We start from the raw sequence: 19885 nt of genomic DNA, 5'->3' as shown, positions 1-19885 counted from the left end.
TTTCGTTCTCCTTTTTTAAAAGAAAGCTGATTTTAACCTAACAGGTGCGAAGAATGCCTAAAAAAATCAACTTTTGCAAATGGATAGACGCTAAGGAGCAGTAATTTTCCTTGGAACGCACGAATTTTAATGGACGCTTTGGCAGATACAGCTCTGTGCCGCTTTGGGACTACATCGATTTTGATTCCGTCTGTATTGATCATTTTTTAAAAAGGCTTTGAGTTTTGATTGCCGATATATAGTGAAATATTGATTTATTGGAATTCAGAGCTATATCCTCGCTGCGTAAACTGCACAGGTCTTTAAGCTCCAGATGTTTTCAATTAGCCCCATCTCGGGTCCCTCGGTAAAAATAAAAAACAATGTATATAGTTATTTAACTTTAAATTACAACCCTATCCAGGGTGCAAAATATCATCGAGACTATCGGGAAACATTTTCTTATTAATTCAGAAAGCCAACTTAAAGATTCATTACTAGTTGACTCAATTTTCTATGTTATAGAAGATACTGGTTCTAAGTACTGCTTTTTTAATACAAAAATTATTTATTTGAAAATTCTTATTGTGCTAGGAAGTGGAACAAAGATTAAGTATACCAAGATGGCAAAGTGGGCCTAGCCGTCAGTCTAGTGGTGCTGCTCCTCATTCATCCCTGTCATGTTTGAGATCCAGACTTGAAGTGATGCCAGACATATTCTGAGAATGATGGTTGTCAGAGATCCTTGTTGTCTCATCCAGAATCTACTAAAAATATCCTGAGATCTAAGAAATTGAAAAAAAAAAAAAAAAAACTAAACTAAATCAAAAAGTGACCAACCACTTGGTTTCACTTGAGTCAGGGTGAAAACAATTGGGCCAGGCGGTGGTTCACGCCTGTAATCCTAGCACTTTGGGAGGCCGAGGTGGGTGGATCACCTGAAGTTAGGAGTTAAAGACCAGCCTGGCCATGATGGTGAAACCCCATCTTTAAAAAAAAAAAAGATGAAAACAATTGATCAAACGGTGATATCAGTCAACAATTAATACTTAATTGTTGGTGGTTTTCTTTAGGATTAGCACTATCACTAGCTGCTGTGGAAAATTTTCAAGAGTCTCTTAAGAGGGAATAATCAAGGGCTAAACTCTCTGGTTTAGGTTTACAAGTGCCAAGTAAGTTTCAAGGTAAGAAAACTTTAAATACAGTTAAAATCCACACACTGCCTGTGACCTTACAGTGTATTCCTAATAAATGTAGTGCTTACCACATTTGCATATGCTTACTAAATAATAACATTAGTAACTAATAAATGAATTAAAGATCAAAACATATACTTTAACAAAGTTTTGCATATCAACACAGCGTGCTTTTTTTTTTTTTTTTTTTTTTTTTGAGACGGAGTTTCGCTCTTGTTACCCAGGCTGGAGTGCAATGGCGCGATCTCGGCTCACCGCAACCTCCGCCTCCTGGGTTCAGGCAATTCTCCTGCCTCAGCCTCCTGAGTAGCTGGGATTACAGGCACGCGCAACCATGCCCAGCTAATTTTTTGTATTTTTAGTAGAGACGGGGTTTCACCATGTTGACCGGGATGGTCTCGATCTCTTGACCTCGTGATCCACCCGCCTCAGCCTCCCAAAGTGCTGGGATTACAGGCGTGAGCCACCGCGCCCGACTCACAGCGTGCTTTTAAATTTAAGTGATTCTACCTACCTGGAATCTGAAATTAGATAGCCTTCTCTGGACTATCAATGCTTTTTTGCCAATCTTTAGTATTTGAAACCATTTATACTGCAAATAATCCTAAAACTCAGATTATTTCTCTCTCTAAACCAACTAGGGTAGTTTAGTTTTGCTCTTCAAGAGCCTCAGCTGACAATTCTAAAGCCATCTAGCAACCAGAGAAGCAAAGAATTAGTACAAATCCATCAGTACTATGTGGGAAAACAACAACAAAACCTTAAATATGTTTTGTGTTGATAGTGACATCTTCCTATAGAAAGTACCACGTATCCTCATCACTCAGGGAGCATTTGTATGCTATCTTGAGATTACATTATTTTGAAACCATCCGTTAATTTTAAGTGATAGCTGCACATTTAAAGCAGTGTCTGGATAATCTATTGACATATAGACATTTGTTAAGGTAAGTGTTTTAGATCTAATTACTAATGTTATTTATTATTTAGTAAGCACAAAGTATACTACGTGCTGTCCTTATATCTGTAAATTCAGTGTTTAAAAAGAACTGGGCCAGGCATGGTGGCTCACACCTGTAATCCCAGCACTTTGGGAGGCCAACGCGGGCGGATCACAAGATCAGAAGATCGAGACCATCCTGGCTAACACGGTGAAACCCTGTCTCAACTAAAAATAAATTAGCCAGGCATGGTGGCACACACCTGTAGTCCCAACTACTTGGGAGGCTGAGGCAGGAGAATTGCTTGAACCTGGGAGGTGGAGGTTGCAGTGAGCCACTGCACTCCACTGCATTCCAGCCTGGGTGACAGCGACAGATCGAGACTCTGGCTCAAGAAAAAAAAAAGAACTGCCTGGAGCTGGATATGATGGTGCTATTCACCTCTTTTGTTTTATTGTTTTTTGGTGTTTGGTTTTTTTGGTAAACCCAGGATAATCTCTGTAACCTCTTTTTATTATACAGTTTCTGAGGAAATTAGAGGCTACATTCTGCTTGCATGTGACCCCTGACACAATTTGGAGAGTGGCACTCACTGCTGTGTACTTCTCTATAACATAAAAACATTTGCGGCCAGACATGGTGGCTCACACCTGTGATCCCAGCACTTTGGGATGCCAAGACTGGCCGATCAACTAAGATCAGGAGTTTGAGACCAGCCTGGGCAACTAAAAACACAAAAATTAGGCCAGGTGCAGTGGCTCACGCTTAATCCCAACACTTTGGGAGGCCAAGGTGGGCAGGTCACTTGAGGTCAGGAGTTCGTGACCAGCCTGGCCAACCTGGTGAAACCCCCTTTCTACTAAAAATACAAAATTTAGCTGGGTATGGTGGCATGCACCTGTAATCCCAGCTGCTCAGGAGGCTGAGGCAGGAGAATTGCTTGAACCCAGGAGGCGGGTTCACCATGTTGGCCAGGATGGTCTTGATCTCTTGACCTCATGATCTGCTGGCCTTAGTCTCCCAAAGTGCTGGGATTACAGGCGTGAGCCACCATGCCTGGCCACACCCAGCTAATTTTTGCATAGATAGATAGATAGATAGATAGATAGATAGATAGATAGATGGAGTCTTGCTCTGTTGCCCAGACTGGAGCTTAATAGCAAGATCTTGGCTCACTGCAACATCCACTTCCGGGGTTCAAGCAATTTTCCTGCCTCAGCTTCCTGAGTAGCTGGGATTACAGGCGTCTGCCACCACACCCAGCTAATTTTTGTATTTTTTTAGTAGAGACCGGGTTTCACGATGCTGGCCAGGCTGGTCTCAAACTCCCGACCTCAGGCAATCCACCCACCTCAGCCTCCCAAAGTACTGGGATTACCAGCATGAGCCACCCTTCCTTATTTTAATAGGAAAAAAACTATTAAAATAATAAAACTATAAACCTAAATGGCTATCAAAATGCGATTGGTTAGTAAATTGTATGCTGTGTGTATTAGTCATTAAAAACAATGAGGTGCACTTCTACTCCTAGAAAGATGGAGTAGACATTTTCCCTGTTCCTTTTATTAAGTGCAACTAAAAACCCAGGACATTTTATATAAAGCGAACACAAGAAGACTCTGGGAGGTGGGGAAAAGAAGGCAGACAGGCTAGGAACCTCAAGATACACATGATTGTAAATTCCCTGGGTTTTCCTCTTGCTTCACACATGTTGAGTTGAAACTGAAGAAGCTAGCAACCCAGAAAAGCCAACAGGCACAGACAAGAAAAGGCCCAGAAAAAGGCTGTCAGGACAGAGGCATTCTAGGAAGACAAAGTTTTAGACATTAATTCCATTATTTCAGCTAAATACCACAGAAGCAGCTGTGGTCCTACCTACACCCATGCCAGCAAAAGTCAAGTGGGGAGCCCATGATTCTACCCTTGCAAGGCTGTAATGAAGTTCCCTGACAACCTCCACCCCCCATACCCCCACCACGACCACCACCACATTGTTCAGAGGAGACCACGGGGTAGGTTCAACTTCCAGGCCCACCGGGCAGGAACAAAGGTGCTCCTTCAGATCCCACTAGGGTGGTGTCAGAGAAGGCCTGGTGGGAAATCAGGACTTTATCACACAGTCATAATGAGGCCACCTCAGTGTAGCGGAGACCACATAAGGAACTCCTGCCCCCACTCAGCAGTAACAAGGATCATACCCTCTGGTGTGAGTGAGAAATCTGGACTTCCACCTCCTCCTGGCAGTAGGGAGACCATGATATCCTTCCCCTGCCAGAGCAGCATCAGAGGAAGCCAGCCAGAGCCAGAGATTGAAGTAAGATCTAATGAGTTCAGCACCACTAATTACTAGACGAATGCAAATCAAAATCATAGTGAGATACCACTTCACACCCATTAAGATGACTATTATTTGGCCTGGCGCGGTGGCTCATGCTTATAATCCCAGCACTTTGGGAGACTGAGGCGGGTGGATCACGAGGTCAAGAGATCGAGACCATCCTGGTCAACAAGGTGAAACTCCGTCTCTACTAAAAATACAAAAATTAGCTGGGCATGGTGGTGCGCGTCTGTAATCCCAGCTACTCAGGAGGCTGAGGCAGGAGAACTGCTTGAACCCAGGAGGCAGAGGTTGCGGTGAGCCGAGATCGTGACATTGCACTCCAGTCTGGGTAACGAGAGCGAAACTCTGTCTCCAAAAAAAAAAAAAATGACGATTATTATTTTAAATAGAGATGGGGGGTTGGGGGGAGGTGGATCTCAATATATTGCCCAGGCTGGTCTTGAACTCCTAAGCTTAAGCGGTCCTCCTGCCTCAGGCTTCCGAAGCACCGCTGACCAAAATGACTATTTTTTTTTTAAATAGCAAATAACAATTGTTGGTGTGGATATGGAAAACCAAAATCTTTGTAGATTGCTAGTAGAACTGTAAAATGGTGTAGTACTGTGAACAATACGGCAGTTCCTCAAAAAATTAAAGAATTACCAAGGCCAGGCTCAGTGGCTCACGCCTATAATCCCAGAACACTGGGAGGCCGAGGCAGGTGGATCATGAGGTCAGCAGTTTGAAACCAGCCTGACCAACACGGTAAAACCCCATCTCTACTAAAAATACAAAAATTGGCCAGGCGTGATGGCGGGTGCCTATAATCCCAGCTACTCAGGAGGCTGACTCAAAAGAATCTCTTGAACCCGAAAGGCAGAAGTTGCAGTGAGCCAAGATTGCTCCACTGCACTCCAGCCTAGGCAACAGAATGAGATTCCATCTCAAAAACAAAAATAAAAACAAATTAAAGAATTACCATATGATCCATCAATTCCACTTCTGAGTTTATACATAAAATGATTGACAGCAGGGATGCAAACAGGTATTTGTACACCAGTGTTCATAGCAACATTATTCACAATAGCCAAAAGGTGACAGCAACCCAAGTATCCATTGATGGATCAGTAGATAAAACAAATGTGGCTGGGTGTGGTGGTTCACGCCTGTAATTCCAGCACTTTGGGAGCCTGAGACATGAAATCACTTGAGCCCAGAAGCTTGAGACCAGCCTGGGCGACATAGGGAGACTCCATCTCTATAAAAAAATCAAATAATTAGCCAGGTGTTGTGGCACGTGGTCCCAGCTACTCAGGAAGCTGAGGCAGGAGGCTTGCTTGAGCCTGGGAGGTGAAGGCTGCAGTGAGCCATGATCACGCCACTGCACTCCAGCCTAGAGGCAACAGAACAAGACCCTGTCTCCAAAAAACAAACAACCCAGAAAATCCTATTGTGCTTTATACATCAATGGAATATTATTCAGCCTTAAAAAGAAATGAAATTCTGATACATGCTACAGTATGAATGGACCTTTGAAGACATTATGCTAAGTGAAATAACCAGACACAGAAGGACGAGTAGTATATGATTCCTCTTCTATGAGCACAGAAACAGAAAGTAGGAGAGTTATCAGGGACTGGGGGAGGGAAGAATGGGGAGTTATTGTTTAATATGTACAGAGTTCCAGTTTGGAGAAAAAGGTTTGCAGATGAATAGCTGTCATGGTTGTACAATATCATGAATATACACAGTGCTACTGAAGTATACACTTAAAAATGTTTAAAATGGTATCTTTTATGTTATGCCTATTTTACCAACATAAAAATACATTCCTAGCCAGATAATCTAGTTAGAATGAAGTTAATCCGGCCATGCGCAGTGGCTCACACCTGTAATCCCAGCACTTTGGGAGGCCGAGGCGGGTGGATCACCTGAGGTCAGGAGTTCAAGACCAGCCTAGCCAACATGATGAAACCCCGTCTCTACTAAAAATACAAAAAATTAGTTGGGTGTGCTGGCAGGTGCCTGTAATCCCAGCTACTTGGGAGGCTGAGGCAGGAGGAGAATTGCTTGAACCCAGGCGGCAGAGGTTGCAATGAGCCGAGATCACGCCATTGCACTCTAGCCTGGGCAATAAGAGCAAAACTCTGTCTCATGGATGGGGGGAGAATGAAAAAAGAATGAAGTTAATCCATTAGAATGAAGTTTTCCCACCTAATTGTAGTTGTTAGTCTGCTGATGAAAAAAAAAATACATGGGCCAGGCTCGGTGGCTCACACCTGGAATTCCAGCACTTTGGGAGTCAAGGCGAGCAAATCATAAGGTCAAGAGATAGAGACCCTCCTGGCCAACATGGTGAAACTCCATCTCTACTAAAACTACAAAAATTAGCTGGGCGTGGTGGCACACACCTGTAGTCCCAGCTTCTTGGGAGGCTGAGGCAGGAGAATTGCTTGAACCTGGGAGGTGGAGGTTGCAGTGAGCCAAGATCACGTCACTGCACTCCAGCCTGGGTGACAGAGTGAGACTCCATCTCAATATATATATATATATATACACACACATATATATATATATATATATACACACACACACACACACACACACACAGAGAGAGAGAGAGAGAGAAAATAGATCTTGAATCACATAACAATACAGAAGTCTACAGGTTTCAATAGAAAATCACTTAAGCCAAAAATCGTGAAGATCTCAAACTGAATGAAAAAGATGCCAACTCTGAGCTGACAGAAATGTTAGAATTATCTAGTGAAGATTGTAAAGCTGCCATGACAAAAATGCTTCAGTGACCAATTATTAACATGCTTGAGACAAATGAAAAAATAAAAAGGAAAAATTGATAAATTGGACTCATCCTTAAAAGCTTTGCTCTCTTCTTTTTCTCTTCCTCCTTCTCCTTCTCCCAATGGCAGGTAGAACATATTGGCCTTGGACTGGGACACTCAGAGAAGGAACCCACACCCATGGAGTGGGTGTGGGCAAGGTGAGATTGAAGCTATCTGATGGTCACTTGCGGAATAACAGGTTCTGGGCTGGGCGAGGTGGCTCACGCCTGTAATCCCAGCACTTCGGGAGTCGGAGGTGGGCGGATCAAGAGGTCAGGAGTTCGAGACCTGCCTGGCCAACATGGTGAAACCCCATCTCTATGAAAAAATACAAAAATTTGCCGGCTGTCGTGTCACACGCCTGTAATCCCAGCTACTTGAGAGGCTGAGGCAGGAGAATTGCTTGAACCTGGGAGGCGGAGGTTGCAGTGAGGCGAGATTGCTCCGCTGTACTCCAGCCGGGGCAACAGAGCAAGACCCCGTCTCAAGCCACCACCCCCACTCCCCCCGCCCCCCCAAAAAACAGGTCCTGGCAGTAGAGAGTCTGATTGGTTGGTAGCTGCAAAGCCCAGACGGTCCTGCTGGCTGTTTCTTCACGGGCAGCTGAGATTAGGCAAGAAGTCGAGGGCCTGGATGCAGAGCCTGGGGATGCATGGGGCACAGGGAGGATGGACCAGAGAAACTTGCGCTCTGGTTAGCATGGTCTATCCGCGGCTTCAAGGATAGAGCACCACCAGAGGAGGAACCCTGTCTGGGCGTGCTAAAAATGGCCCAGCAGAGCACAAGGCTGTGGCTGGGACAGGTACTGAACTGTTCTGAACTGCCGACTAGGGCCTTAAACTGGCCATGTGGGGCCGTATTGAGGTGGGGGGCGAGCAGTCCCAGCGGCACCGCCCAGGCTGCCTGCTCTGGGGTCCCTGCAAAAGCAGCAGCTGAGCCCACGTGGGCTCGTAGGCACGTGGGGTCTGAACATCTGCTTGACTGGGTCAGCTGCTATTACAATGCCCGGGCGACCGTGCCCTCCAGCGCTGCCTGCCTGCCGAAGAGGAGGCGAGTCCCCGGGTGAATAATCGGGCTCTGCCGGCTTACAGCGGATGTCAGAAGGTCAGGTCGCAGTGTTCCTTTCGCCTCCATTTTTCTTCCGCATAGAAACTTTCTTGAGCCGCAGTAAAAGCTGGTCCTTCTCTTTCTGCCTGGCCCAGAGCTGCTTCCGCACCGTCAGAATTTGTTCCTTCGGTCTCCTCTGGTGACATTCTCTCTTCCATCTCCTCTCTCTTCCTTCGTCCTGCTCTTCCTCCCTCTTCTCGCCAACACCTTAATCGCCTTCTCCTCCTCCCCTTCTTCCTGCAGCCTGCGCTCCAGCTGGGGGCGCTCCGGGTACACACCCTGCGCGACCCCCCACGGGGCCTGTGGGGAAGCGGGCGCTTGGGGAGGCCGCGTCCAACCCAGGCCAGCTCGCCCCGCCAGCCACAGAGGCTCGGGGCATCCCCCGCCAGCCCAGCTGGCAGCCACTGGTCCTCCGAGTGTACAGGAAAACTTTGGCTTTTGAAAGACCCTGTTAAAATAAGGATGAAAAGACAAGCTATAGAGGAGAAAATATGTGCAAACCACATATCTGGCAAAGTACTGGTATCTAGAATAGATACAAAACTCAACGGTAAAAAAAAAAAAGCAGTCTTGCTCGGCGCGGTGGTTCATGCCTGTAATCTCAGCACTTTGGGAAGCGGAGACGGGTGGATCGCCTGAGGTCGGGAGTTGGAGACCAGCCTGACTAACATGGTGAAACCCGTCTCTACTAAAAGTACAAAAATTAGCCGGGAGTGGTAGCGGGCATCTGTAATCCCAGCTACTCAGAAAGCTGAGGCAGGAGAATCGCTTGAACCCGGGAGGCGGAGGTTGCAGTGAGCCGAGATCAAGCCATTGCACTGGGCAACAGAGCGAGACTCCATCTCAAAACAAACAAACAAACAAACAAACAAACAAACAAATAAGATTTGGAAAACATTCCGTGAACAAAAGATTTGGAAAACATTCCGTGCAGCACATACACTAAAAAGTTGGAACTATATAGAGATTAGCATGGCCCCTGCCCAAAGATGACATGCAAATTCATGAAGCGTTCCATATTTTTAAAAAATTAAAAAGCTTTAAAAAATTCATTGAAGAGGATATACAGATGGCAAACAAGCAACGAAAAGATGTTTAATACTATTAGCCATTAGAGAAATGCAAATAAAAACCTCAATGAAATATCGTTATACACCTATTAGAATGGCTAAAATAACAAAGTAACTACAATAAATTCTGGGAAGGATGCAGAGAAACTGGATCTCTCGTCCTCTGCTGGTGGAAATGTGAAATGAGGTAGCTACCTGGAAAGCAGTAACAATTTCTTTTCTTTTTTCTTTTTTTTTTTTTTTTGAGACTGAGTTTCGCTCTTGTTACCCAGGCTGGAGTGCAATGGTGCAATCTCGGCTCACTGCAACCTCCGCCTCCTGGGTTCAGGCAATTCTCCTGCCTCAGCCTCCTGAGTAGCTGGGATTACAGGCACGTGCAACCATGCCCAGCTAATTTTTTTGTATTTTTAGTAGAGACGGGGTTTCACCATGTTGACCAGGATGGTCTCGATCTCTTGACCTCGTGATCCACCCGCCTCGGCCTCCCAAAGTGCTGGGATTACAGGCGTGAGCCACCGCACCCAGCAACAATTTCTTTTCTTAATTGTATTGATTGATTGATAGATACGGAGTCTTGCTCTGTTGCCCTGACTTGAGTGCAGTGGCACGGTCTCAACCCACTGCAACCTCTGCCTCCCAGGCTCAAGTGATTCTCCTGCCTCAGCTTCCCGAGTAGCTGGGACTACAGGCACCCACCACCAAGCCCAGCTAATTTTTGTATTTTTAGTAGAGACGGGCTTTCACCATGTTGGCCAGGCTGGTCTTGAACTCCTGACCTCAGGTGATCCACCCACCTCAGCCTCCCAAAGTGCTGAGATTACAGGCATGAGCAGCCACCGAGTCTGGCCTCTTTTTTTTTTTTTTTTTTAGAAATGAGGCCTTGCTATGTTACCCAGGCTGGTCTCAAACTCTTGGTCTCAAGCAATCCTCCACTTCAGCCTCCCAAAATGTTGGGATGCCTAATTTTTCTTAACAAATTATTGTAACTATAGGTTACAATTTGTATTCACTTAGCTTCAGTGAAATCACAAGTTTAATTTGTTATATATTTTTCCAATGCTGATTAAAATAATCACATAACTATCAAAATAAATACTCCATCTGAAATCTTCTGACTGTTGGAGATATGGTGGTACTGACAGATTGTAGCTTATTGGAATCTGCAGTCATTAGCCAAACCATGACAGAGGCACATGTAAATTTTTTATTTTTTTAAAGACAGCCTCACTCTGTCTGTCACCCTGGCTGGAGTGCAATGGCACAATCTCGGCTCACTGCAACCTCCGCCTCCCAGGTTCAAGCAATTCTCCTGCCTCCTGCCTCCTGCCTCTGCCTCCTGCCTCCTGCCTCCTGCCTCCTGCCTCCTGCCTCTGCCTCCTGCCTCTGCCTCTGCCATGGTGGTGGGATTACAGGCACCCACCACCATGCCCAGCTAATTGTTTGTATTTTTAGTAGAGATGGGTTTTTACCATGTTGGCCAGGCTGGTCTCAAACTCCTGACCTCAGGTGATCCACCCACCTCAGCCTCCCAAAGTGCTGGGTTATAGGTGTGAGCCACCGCGCCTGGCTAGATCTTGTTTTCAATGTAAAATTCTAAATAGTGGGACTGCTGAAGTCTGACTAGCCACATAAGTATTTTTAGTTGTTGCTGGTGAAAATTATTTTTGATTATGCTAATAGGATTTTGGAGGAAAAAATATCTCCTAGAACCAGCACTCTGCCATTTTCCTGTCTGTCCCCATTGAAACATTTGAAGTGGTGCACAAGTTGCTGGAACTTTCTGAGACTTTCTCTTGGAAGGTCTTTGAGTCTTCCCTAAAGAGAGAAAAGAGTCAGGGGGTAGTGCCCCTTTATTTTTATTTTCCTTTAAAATTTTGGGCTTGGCCTTGATCTATTTTTTTTTTTTTAAGACGGGGTTTCACCATGTTGGTCAGGCTGGTCTTGAACTCCCGACCTCAAATGATCCACCCGCCTTGGCCTCCAAAGTGCTTGGATTACAGGCGTGAGCCACCACACCCGGCCAGCCTTGATCTAAATGAAAGAAACTATAAGTCACAATATCATGTAATATGCTTTGTAAGAAAGCTATTATGTCAAGTACTTCAAATTTTCAAAGTATTAGATGTTACTTCATTATCTTCCACTGTACTCCAGCCTGGGCGACAGAGTGAGGCCCTGTTTCAAAAAAAAAAAAAGAAGTTGGGGTGAGGAATATGTACAGTCTGGTGATACCAGAATTAAAGGAAATGGATTGGTGAGGAAAATTTCATTATAATTTATAAGGCTTGTGTTTTTTTGTTTTTGTTTTTTTTGAGACGGAGTCTAACTTTGTCACCCAAGCTGGAGTGCAGTGGCACTATCTAGGCTCACTGCAACCTCCGCCTCCCAGGTTCAAGGGATTCTTCTGCCTTAGCCTCCGGAGTAGCTGGGATTACAGGTGCCCGCCACCACGCCCAGCTAGTTTTTGTATTTTTGGTAGGGAGGGAGTTTCACTGCATTAGCCAGGCTGGTCTCGAATTCCTGACCTCAAATTCTGCCCGCCTTGGCCTCCCAAAGTGCTGGGATTACAAGCGTGAGCCACAGTGCCCGGTAATCATTTTTTTCTTTCAACGTTTTATTTTTTAGTTTCTGAAATACAAATCAAAATACATTTTGTTACACACCATTTTAACAAGCTTGACATTGTTATTAATATAAGATGACTCAATATAGGTACTTCCTTTTAAAAAAGCCATACATTTTATTTTAGGGTAAACAGCTCATCAAAAAAAAAAAAAATACATGGGTATATGGGCTATAGGTTTTCATTATTTTAGAGCACACCCTCAAACTTAAAATTTGATCCACAAAAATATGTAAATGTTCGGCTGGCTGCGGTGACTCATGCCTGTAATGCCAGCACTCTGGGAGGCCAAGGTGGGTGGATCACCTGAAGTCAGGAGATCGGAGACCAGCCTGGCCAACATGGTGAAACCTCATCTCTACTAGAAATGCAAAAACAAAAAAAAAACTAGCCGGGCATAGTGGCGCATGCCTATAGTCCCAGCTACTCGGGAGGCAGAGGCAGAAGAATCGCTTGAACCTGGGAGGCGGAAGTTGCAGTCAGCCGAGATCCTGCCTTTTCACTTCAGCCTGGGAAACAAGAGTGAAACTCCATCTCAAAAAAAAAAAATCAAAAAAAGAAATGCTCCTCCTCTCACAAAAATAAATTAAATCTCATGGCTGAACAAAACAGAAATGTAAGTTAGGATTTTTTTTTTTTTTTAAGATGGGGTTTCTCCATGTTGGCCAGGCTGGTCTTGAACTCCTGACCTCAGATGATCCACCCACGTCGGCCTCCCAAAATGCTAGGATTACAGGCATCAGCCACCGTGCCCGGCAAGTTAGGATGTTTTAACTGTATGGAGGCACATTACAGAATCCATGTAGAAACATGTGGCAGAACAACTGGCTTGTTTCTATTGGAGCTGTTCTGTTTCAGAGAGAGATATAAGGTACACAGGAGGTTGCTGAAGACTCACAACAGAATTATTTACTCAAAATTAACCAGAATTCAATATAGAAGAATATATGACAGTAGTGGAACAATCTCAACAGTTATTATTTGATGCCTGGAAACCAAGTTAGAAGCTTAGGACAAGTAACTCAACAGGAACAACAGTCAACATGTTTATACGACTTTGAAGGTGAGAAAACTTCATCATTTATAGATGATGTCTTGTGCACAAGTACATTAGTTTCCAAGACACTGGGAACAACAACACAACATACAAAGTAAGAATAGGGCTGAGCATGGTGGCTGTCACCTGTAATCCAGGACTTTGGGAGGCTGAGGTGGGTGGACCACTTGAGGTCAGGAGTTCGAGACCAGCCTGGCCAACATGGTGATACTCCGTCTCTACTAAAAATACAAAAATTGGCAGGGCACGGTGGCTCACGCCTGTAATCCCAGCACTTTGGGAGGCTGAGGTGGGTGGATCATCTGAGGTCGGGAGTCGAGACCAGCCTGACAAACATGGAGAAACCCCGTCTTACTAAAAATACAAAATTAGCTGGGGGTGGTGGTGCATGCCTTTAATCTCAGCTACTCGGGAGGCTGAGGCAGGGGAATCACTTGAACCCAGGAGGTAGAGATTGCAGTGAGCCGAGATCACGCCACTGCACTCCAGCCTGGGCAATAAGAGCAAAACTCAGTCTCAAAAAAAAAAAAATTGCCGGGCACGGTGGCTCACGCCTGTAATCCCAGCACTTTGGGAGGCCGAGGCGGGTGGATCACGAGGTCAAGAGATCGAGACCATCCTGGTCAACATGGTGAAACCCCGTCTCTACTAAAAATACAAAAAATTAGCTGGGCACGGTAGCCTGTGCCTGTAATCCCAGCTACTCAGGAGGCTGAGGCAGAAGAATTGCTTGAACCCAGGAGGCAAAGGTTGCGGTGAGCCGAGATCGCGCCATTGCACTCCAGCCTGGGTAACAAGAGCGAAACTCCGTCTCAAAAAAAAAAAAAAAAAATTTAGTCAGGTATGGTGGCACATGCCTGTAATCTCAGCTACTTGGGAGGCCGAGGCAGGAGAATTGCTTGAACTCAGGAGGTGGAGGTTGCAGTGAGCCAAGATAGAGTCACTGCACTTCAGCCTTGGTGACAGAGTGAGACTCCATCTCAAAAAAAAAAAAAGTAAAATAAATCCAAGCTATTTAACCTTCCACCATTCTCTTGAGCATGAAACCCAGGCCACCTTTGGTCACTTGCAGGGGTGTCTTCCTTTTTATTCTCAATGTAAATACTGCTCCTTGGGACACCAGCGGTTTTGCTGCTTCCACTCTCTCCTCAGCGCAGGCTAAGTGTTAAAGAGTGTTTACTCTCCATGTCTTGGATGTTTGTGGATGTTCTGTGGTACAGAAGAATAGGAATCATCTTCAGGTTACCTTAGGCTGCTGCCCTGTGCATTGCTGTAGCCTCACAATGGTCCTTAGCATCTGGATCAGCCCCACCCTCTAATAACATGACAGCAATCTCATGCCTGTTTTCAGAAGCTGTATGATGTAGGGGAGTACGGCCATTTTGACTGACAGTATTCACTTGAGCACATTTTCCCAGAAGGGTTTTTTTTTTTTTTTTTTTTTTTTTCAGACAGAGTCTCACTCTGTCGTCCAGGCTGGAGTGCAGTGGCAGGATCTCTGCTCACTGCAACTTCCACTTCCTGGGTTCAAGCGATTCTCCTGCCTCAGCCTCCTGAGTACCTCGGATTATAAGCATGCACCACTACGCCCAGGTAATTTTTGTATTTTTAGTAGAGATGGGGTTTCACCACGTTGGTCAGGCTGATCTCAAACTCCCGACCTCATGATCCACCCACCTTGGCCTCCCAAAATGTTGGGATTACAGGCGTGAACCATGGTGCCCGGTCCCAGACAGACTTTTACAATCTCATCTTGCTCAGTAGAAGCCGCAGTATGGAGAGGAGACCAACCTGCATCGTCTTTATCATTCACTGGCACTCCAAGTTGCAACAAAAATTCAACAATTTCTGCATGTCTGGCTGAGCATGCCCAGTGCAATGCAGTTCTGCTGTCCTGGTCAGGTCTAGTAGCCAGGAATTTATCAGCCAGAATACTCTTCTTCAATTCTTCCAGCTTCCTCCATAGGCCAGGTTGCAGACCATTAGGTTAGACACACACCCCTTCATTTTGCTTTCCCAGGAACTCGTGATATTATATTCTATATGTCTGTGTGTTTTATTTATTTTTAGAGATGAGGTCTCACTATGTTAACCAGGCTGGTCTGGAACTCCTGAGCTCAAGTGATCCTCCCAGTTCAGGCTCCCAAAGTGCTACAGAATTAGTTGTGAGCCACAGCACCAGGCCAATATTCGCGTTTTCATCCATGGTTCGTGACTCACAACTCCCATAGCCCATGTTACATACAGTAAACAGAATCCCTTTGACCTTCTCCCGCCCTTCTTCTACCTGCCTGAGGCAGGACTCTAATCTCATTGTGAATCATAAAACTCTCATTCCAGAGGAAGTCCTGCCTCATAACCTGGAGGTAAGAATGCTGCACTGAAGGAGCAAGAAGAATCTGAACAAACAGGCCTTGCTGGGTTCAGATCATTCTTTTTTTGTCTAATCACTTTTTTTTTTGAGATGGAGTCTCGCTCTGTCACCCAGGCTGGAGTGCAGTGGCGTGATCTTGGCCCACTGCAGTTTCTGCCTCTCAGGTTCAAGCGATTCTCCTGCCTTAGCCTCCTGAGTACCTGGGATTACAGGCATGTGCCACCACACCCAGCTAATTTTGTATTTTTAGTAGAGACAGGGTGTCTCCACGTCGGTTTGAACTCCTTCCCTCAGGTGATCCACCCACCTTAGCCTCCCAAAGTGCTGGGATTACAGGTGTGAGTCACTGTGCCCAGCCCGTCCAATCACATTTTAACATGATTGTCCATACTTCAGTCAGGCCTATCCAAGAAATCTCCATAAAAGGCCCAAGAGGACAGAGTTCAGGGAGTTTTGGAGACCTGAACAATGGAGGCTGACAGGAAGGTAAATAAGAACTCATTCAACCAACTTCTCAGGCACAGAAGTTCCTGCCCTCCGGACCCTTCCAGACCTCTCCATATATACACACATCTTCATCTGACTGTTTATTCATATATATATATATATATATATATTTTTTTTTTTTTTTTTTTTTTGAGATAAAGTTTTGCTCTTGTTGCTCAAGCTGGAATGCAATGGTGAGATCTGAGCTCACCACAACCTCCACCTCCCGAGTTCAAGCGATTCTCCTGCCTCAGCCTCCTGAGTAGCTGGGATTACAGGCATGCACCACCATGCCCTGCTAATTTTGTATTTTTAGTAGAGATGGGGTTTCACCATGTTGGTCAGGCTGGTCTTGAACTCCTGACCTTAGGTGATCCACCCACATTGACCTCCCAAAGTGCTGGGATTATAGGCGTGAGCCACCACTCCTGGCTGTTTATTCATATTTTTTAAAATATCCTTTGTAATAAACCAGTAAACTTAAATGTTTCCTTGAGTTCTGTGAGCCACTTTAGCAAATTAATCAAACCCAAAGAGGAGTTTGTGGGAACCCCAACTTGAAGTGCGTTGGTTAGAAGTTCCTGAAGCATGGACTTGCGAATGGTGAGGAGCAGGGTAGACTTGGGGGGCCCAGCCCTCGACCTGTGGTTTCTGAGGCAATCTCCAGGTAGATAATTTTGGAATTGAATTAAACTGGAAGACACTCAGCTGGTGTCCTCTGCTTGGTGACAGAAGTCTTCTATATTGATTGTTGTAGTGTGATATTAGAGAAAAAAAGTGTTTTTCTTTTTTCTTTTTTCTAACACAAGGCTCTGTCTCTTGTTATATATAATAAGAAACACCAGCTGGGCACGGTGGCTCATGCCTGTAATCCCAGCACTTTGGGAGGCCGAGGCAGGCAGATCACGAGGTCAGGACACCAAGACCATCCTGGCCAACATAGTGAAACCCTGTCTCTACTAAAAATACAAAAATTAGCTGGTTGTGGTGGCATGCGCCTGTAATTCCAGTTACTTGGGAGGCTGAGGCAGGAGAATCACTTGAACCGGGGAGGTGGAGGTTGCAGTGAGCCCAGATTGAGCCACTGCACTCCAGCCTAGGCAACAGAGTGAGACTCTGTCTCCAAAAAAAAAAAAAAAAAAAAAAAAAAAGCTGAGTGCAGTGGCTCACGCCTGTAATCCCAGCACTTTGGGAGCCCGAGGTGGGTGGATCACCCAAGGTTAGGAGTTCGAGACCAGCCTGACCAACATGGAGAAACTCTGTCTCTACTAAAAATATAAAATTGGCTGGGTGTGATGGTGCATGCCTGTAATCCCAGCTACTTGGGAGGCTGAGGCAGGAGAATTGCTTGAATCCAGGAGGCAGAAGTTGCAGTGAGCCGAGACGGTGCAATTGCACTCCAGCCTGGGCAACAAGAGTGAAACTGTCTCAAAAAGAAAGAAAGAAACACTGAAACTTTTCCTGAGATGTTCACTCCGCTCCCCTGCTAATCATCCTCCCAAGTCAGCCTCCCAAGTAGCTGGGATTACAGGTGCACACCACCACACCTGGTCTTTTTTTTTTTTTTCTTTTTTGGAGACAGGGTCTCACTCTGTGGTCCAAGCTGGAGTGCAGTGGTGTGATCACGGCTCGCTGTAGCCTCAACCTCCTGGGCTCAAGTCATCCTCCTGCCTCAGCACCCCTGAGACCCCAACCCCCAGTAGCTGGGACTACAGGCTCACACCACCACACCCAGCTAATTTTGGTATTTTGTGTAGAGACAGGGTTTTGCCACATTGTTGAGGCTGGTCTCAAACTCCCGGTCTCAAGCTGCCCGTCCCAGGGTGCTTCTAATCTAAACACACCTCAAAACCTGGTTTTGGGACAAGGCGGTGCTGTGATAAACTTAGATGGCAAACTCCCTGCAGAAAGCAAAGGAGACGCTCCCTGGCTGAACTCTCTCATTCCAGAATAAGTAAAAGGCAAAAGATCCTTTGGAGTTCTTCAATGGAAACTTCATGATTTTCCTACCTTCTCGAATTTTGGATTAACTGTCAAATCTGTTAGATTTACTGAAGTAGATATTGAAAGAAAAATCTATTGAAAGTGAACTAAGTAGGCCAGGCGCTGTGTCTCACACCTGTAATCCCAGCACATTGGGAGCCCGAGGCGGGTGGGTTGCTGGAGGTCAGGAGTTCAAGACCAGCCTGGCCAACATAGTGAAACCCCGGCTCTACTAAAAATACAAAAAAGTTAGCTGGGCAGGGTGGCAGGTGCCTGTAATCCCAGCTACTCTGGAGGCTGAGGTACAAGAATTGCTTGAATCTGGGAGTTAGGGGTTGCAGTGAGCTGATATGGTACCACTGCACTCCAGCTTGGGCAACAGAGTGAAACCCTGTTTCAAAAAAAAGAAAGAAAGAAAAGAAAGCGAACCTAGTGAGGTTCCAAGTTTTTCAAAAGCGGAGTCAAGGCATGCATTTCTATAAGTATATGGGAATTTATATTAATCAGATGTAAGTCAGTCTGCTAAAGTAGAGGTAGGCAATCTCTATCTGATCTCTCAAGCTATATTTATAGAAAGTGAGGAATCATTAGGAATAGATATTCAACGGGGTACACACTGAGGCATAATTACTACATTTGCCTTTGGGGCACCTATTTTCCAACTTTGGCTGCTTTCTTTGCAGTGCCCTTGGTTCAGGTAAAAGGCCTGGAAGGGGATGGATTGTACAGAGATTAAAGGCTTTATCTCAACATGATTACTTAAGTGCTCCGCTTGAGTGAACTGAGATGGGAGTTTCCCTGGGCAGTCCCTTTGGCTAATTAGTGTGAATTGAGGTTTCAGTGCTTCCCAGGAAACTCTGAGTAGTGTGTGGATCTAGGTAGATTTTGAGGCTCCCAGGGGCTCCCTCCTTTGCCCTTCCTCTTCAAATGGGGACTTTGTCTCTATGGATTACAGTCTTGATTTTTGGTTAAAATCAGAAGATTCATACTTAGCTTCTACTCTGTCCTGAAAGCTCACTAAAGTACAGTAAAAAGTGTTATTAAAAAAGACTTAAGGGCCCGGTAAGGTGGCTCACGCCTGTAATCCCAGCACTTTTGGAGGTCAAGGCCGGCGGATCACGAGGTTGGGTTTGAGACCAGCCTGGCCAACATGGTGAAACCCTGTCTCTACTAAAGACATAAAAAATTAGCCAGGCATGGTGGCACACACCTGTAATCCCAGCTATTCGGGAGGCTGAGGCAGGAGAATTGCTTGGACCTGGGAGGTGGAGGTTGCAGTGAGCCAAGATCACCATTGCACTCCAGCCTGGGTGAGACTCCATCTCAAAAAAAAAAAAAAAAAAAGTAGAGTTGAAGGCTGGGCGCAGTGGCTCACACCTGTAATCCCAGCACTTTGGGAGGCTGAGGCAGGCGGATGCCTTGAGTTCAGAAGTTTGAAACCAGCCTGGGCAACGTGATGAAACCCGCCTCTACAACAGCAACAACAACAACAACAACAACAACAACAACAACAAAATGAATTGGATGTGATATCGCAGGTGGGAAGATCACCTGAGCCCAGGGAGGTGGAGGCTGCTGTCAGTCAAGATCATGCCACAGCACTCCAGCCTGGGCGAGAGAAAAATCCTGTCTCAGGAAAAAAAAAAAAAAGTACTTAAACACTAAAATTGGAAAAGAGACAACAGCCCACAAAGCTGCTTAAATTGGAAAGCAAAAATGGGAAAATGACGAAATTAGCAGATGGGAGAAAGCTTGTCCTAAAAGGGAAGTGAGGAAAGCCAATAAGCAACCTCATCTAAGCTGTGGAGCAATCCAAAGACCCGGAACTGGTGGCACCGTGTGTCTTTCGACATGGGGACTTGAGAGTAAAACCTGCATGCTGGTTGAAAATCTGCTGAAAACGCAG

The 19885-nt window shown here is 45.5% G+C and overlaps 2 pseudogenes; one reads left to right on the top strand and one right to left on the bottom strand.

The window, feature by feature from the left end:
- Nucleotides 1–9314: 9314 nt before the first annotated feature.
- LOC135270908 (U6 spliceosomal RNA) lies at nt 9315–9410 on the top strand (annotated as a pseudogene).
- A 4741-nt stretch (nt 9411–14151) lies between these two features.
- LOC105729894 (26S proteasome non-ATPase regulatory subunit 10-like) lies at nt 14152–15143 on the bottom strand (annotated as a pseudogene).
- Nucleotides 15144–19885: the final 4742 nt, after the last annotated feature.

Source organism: Aotus nancymaae, unplaced genomic scaffold, assembly GCF_030222135.1.
Source record: "Aotus nancymaae isolate 86718 unplaced genomic scaffold, 86718_ANA_hifiasm-v0.15.2.pri h1tg000067l, whole genome shotgun sequence".
Taxonomy (NCBI): domain Eukaryota; kingdom Metazoa; phylum Chordata; class Mammalia; order Primates; family Aotidae; genus Aotus; species Aotus nancymaae.
The sequence above is the reverse complement of the archived record's forward strand: the minus strand, read 5'-3'. Positions and strand labels throughout refer to the sequence as shown.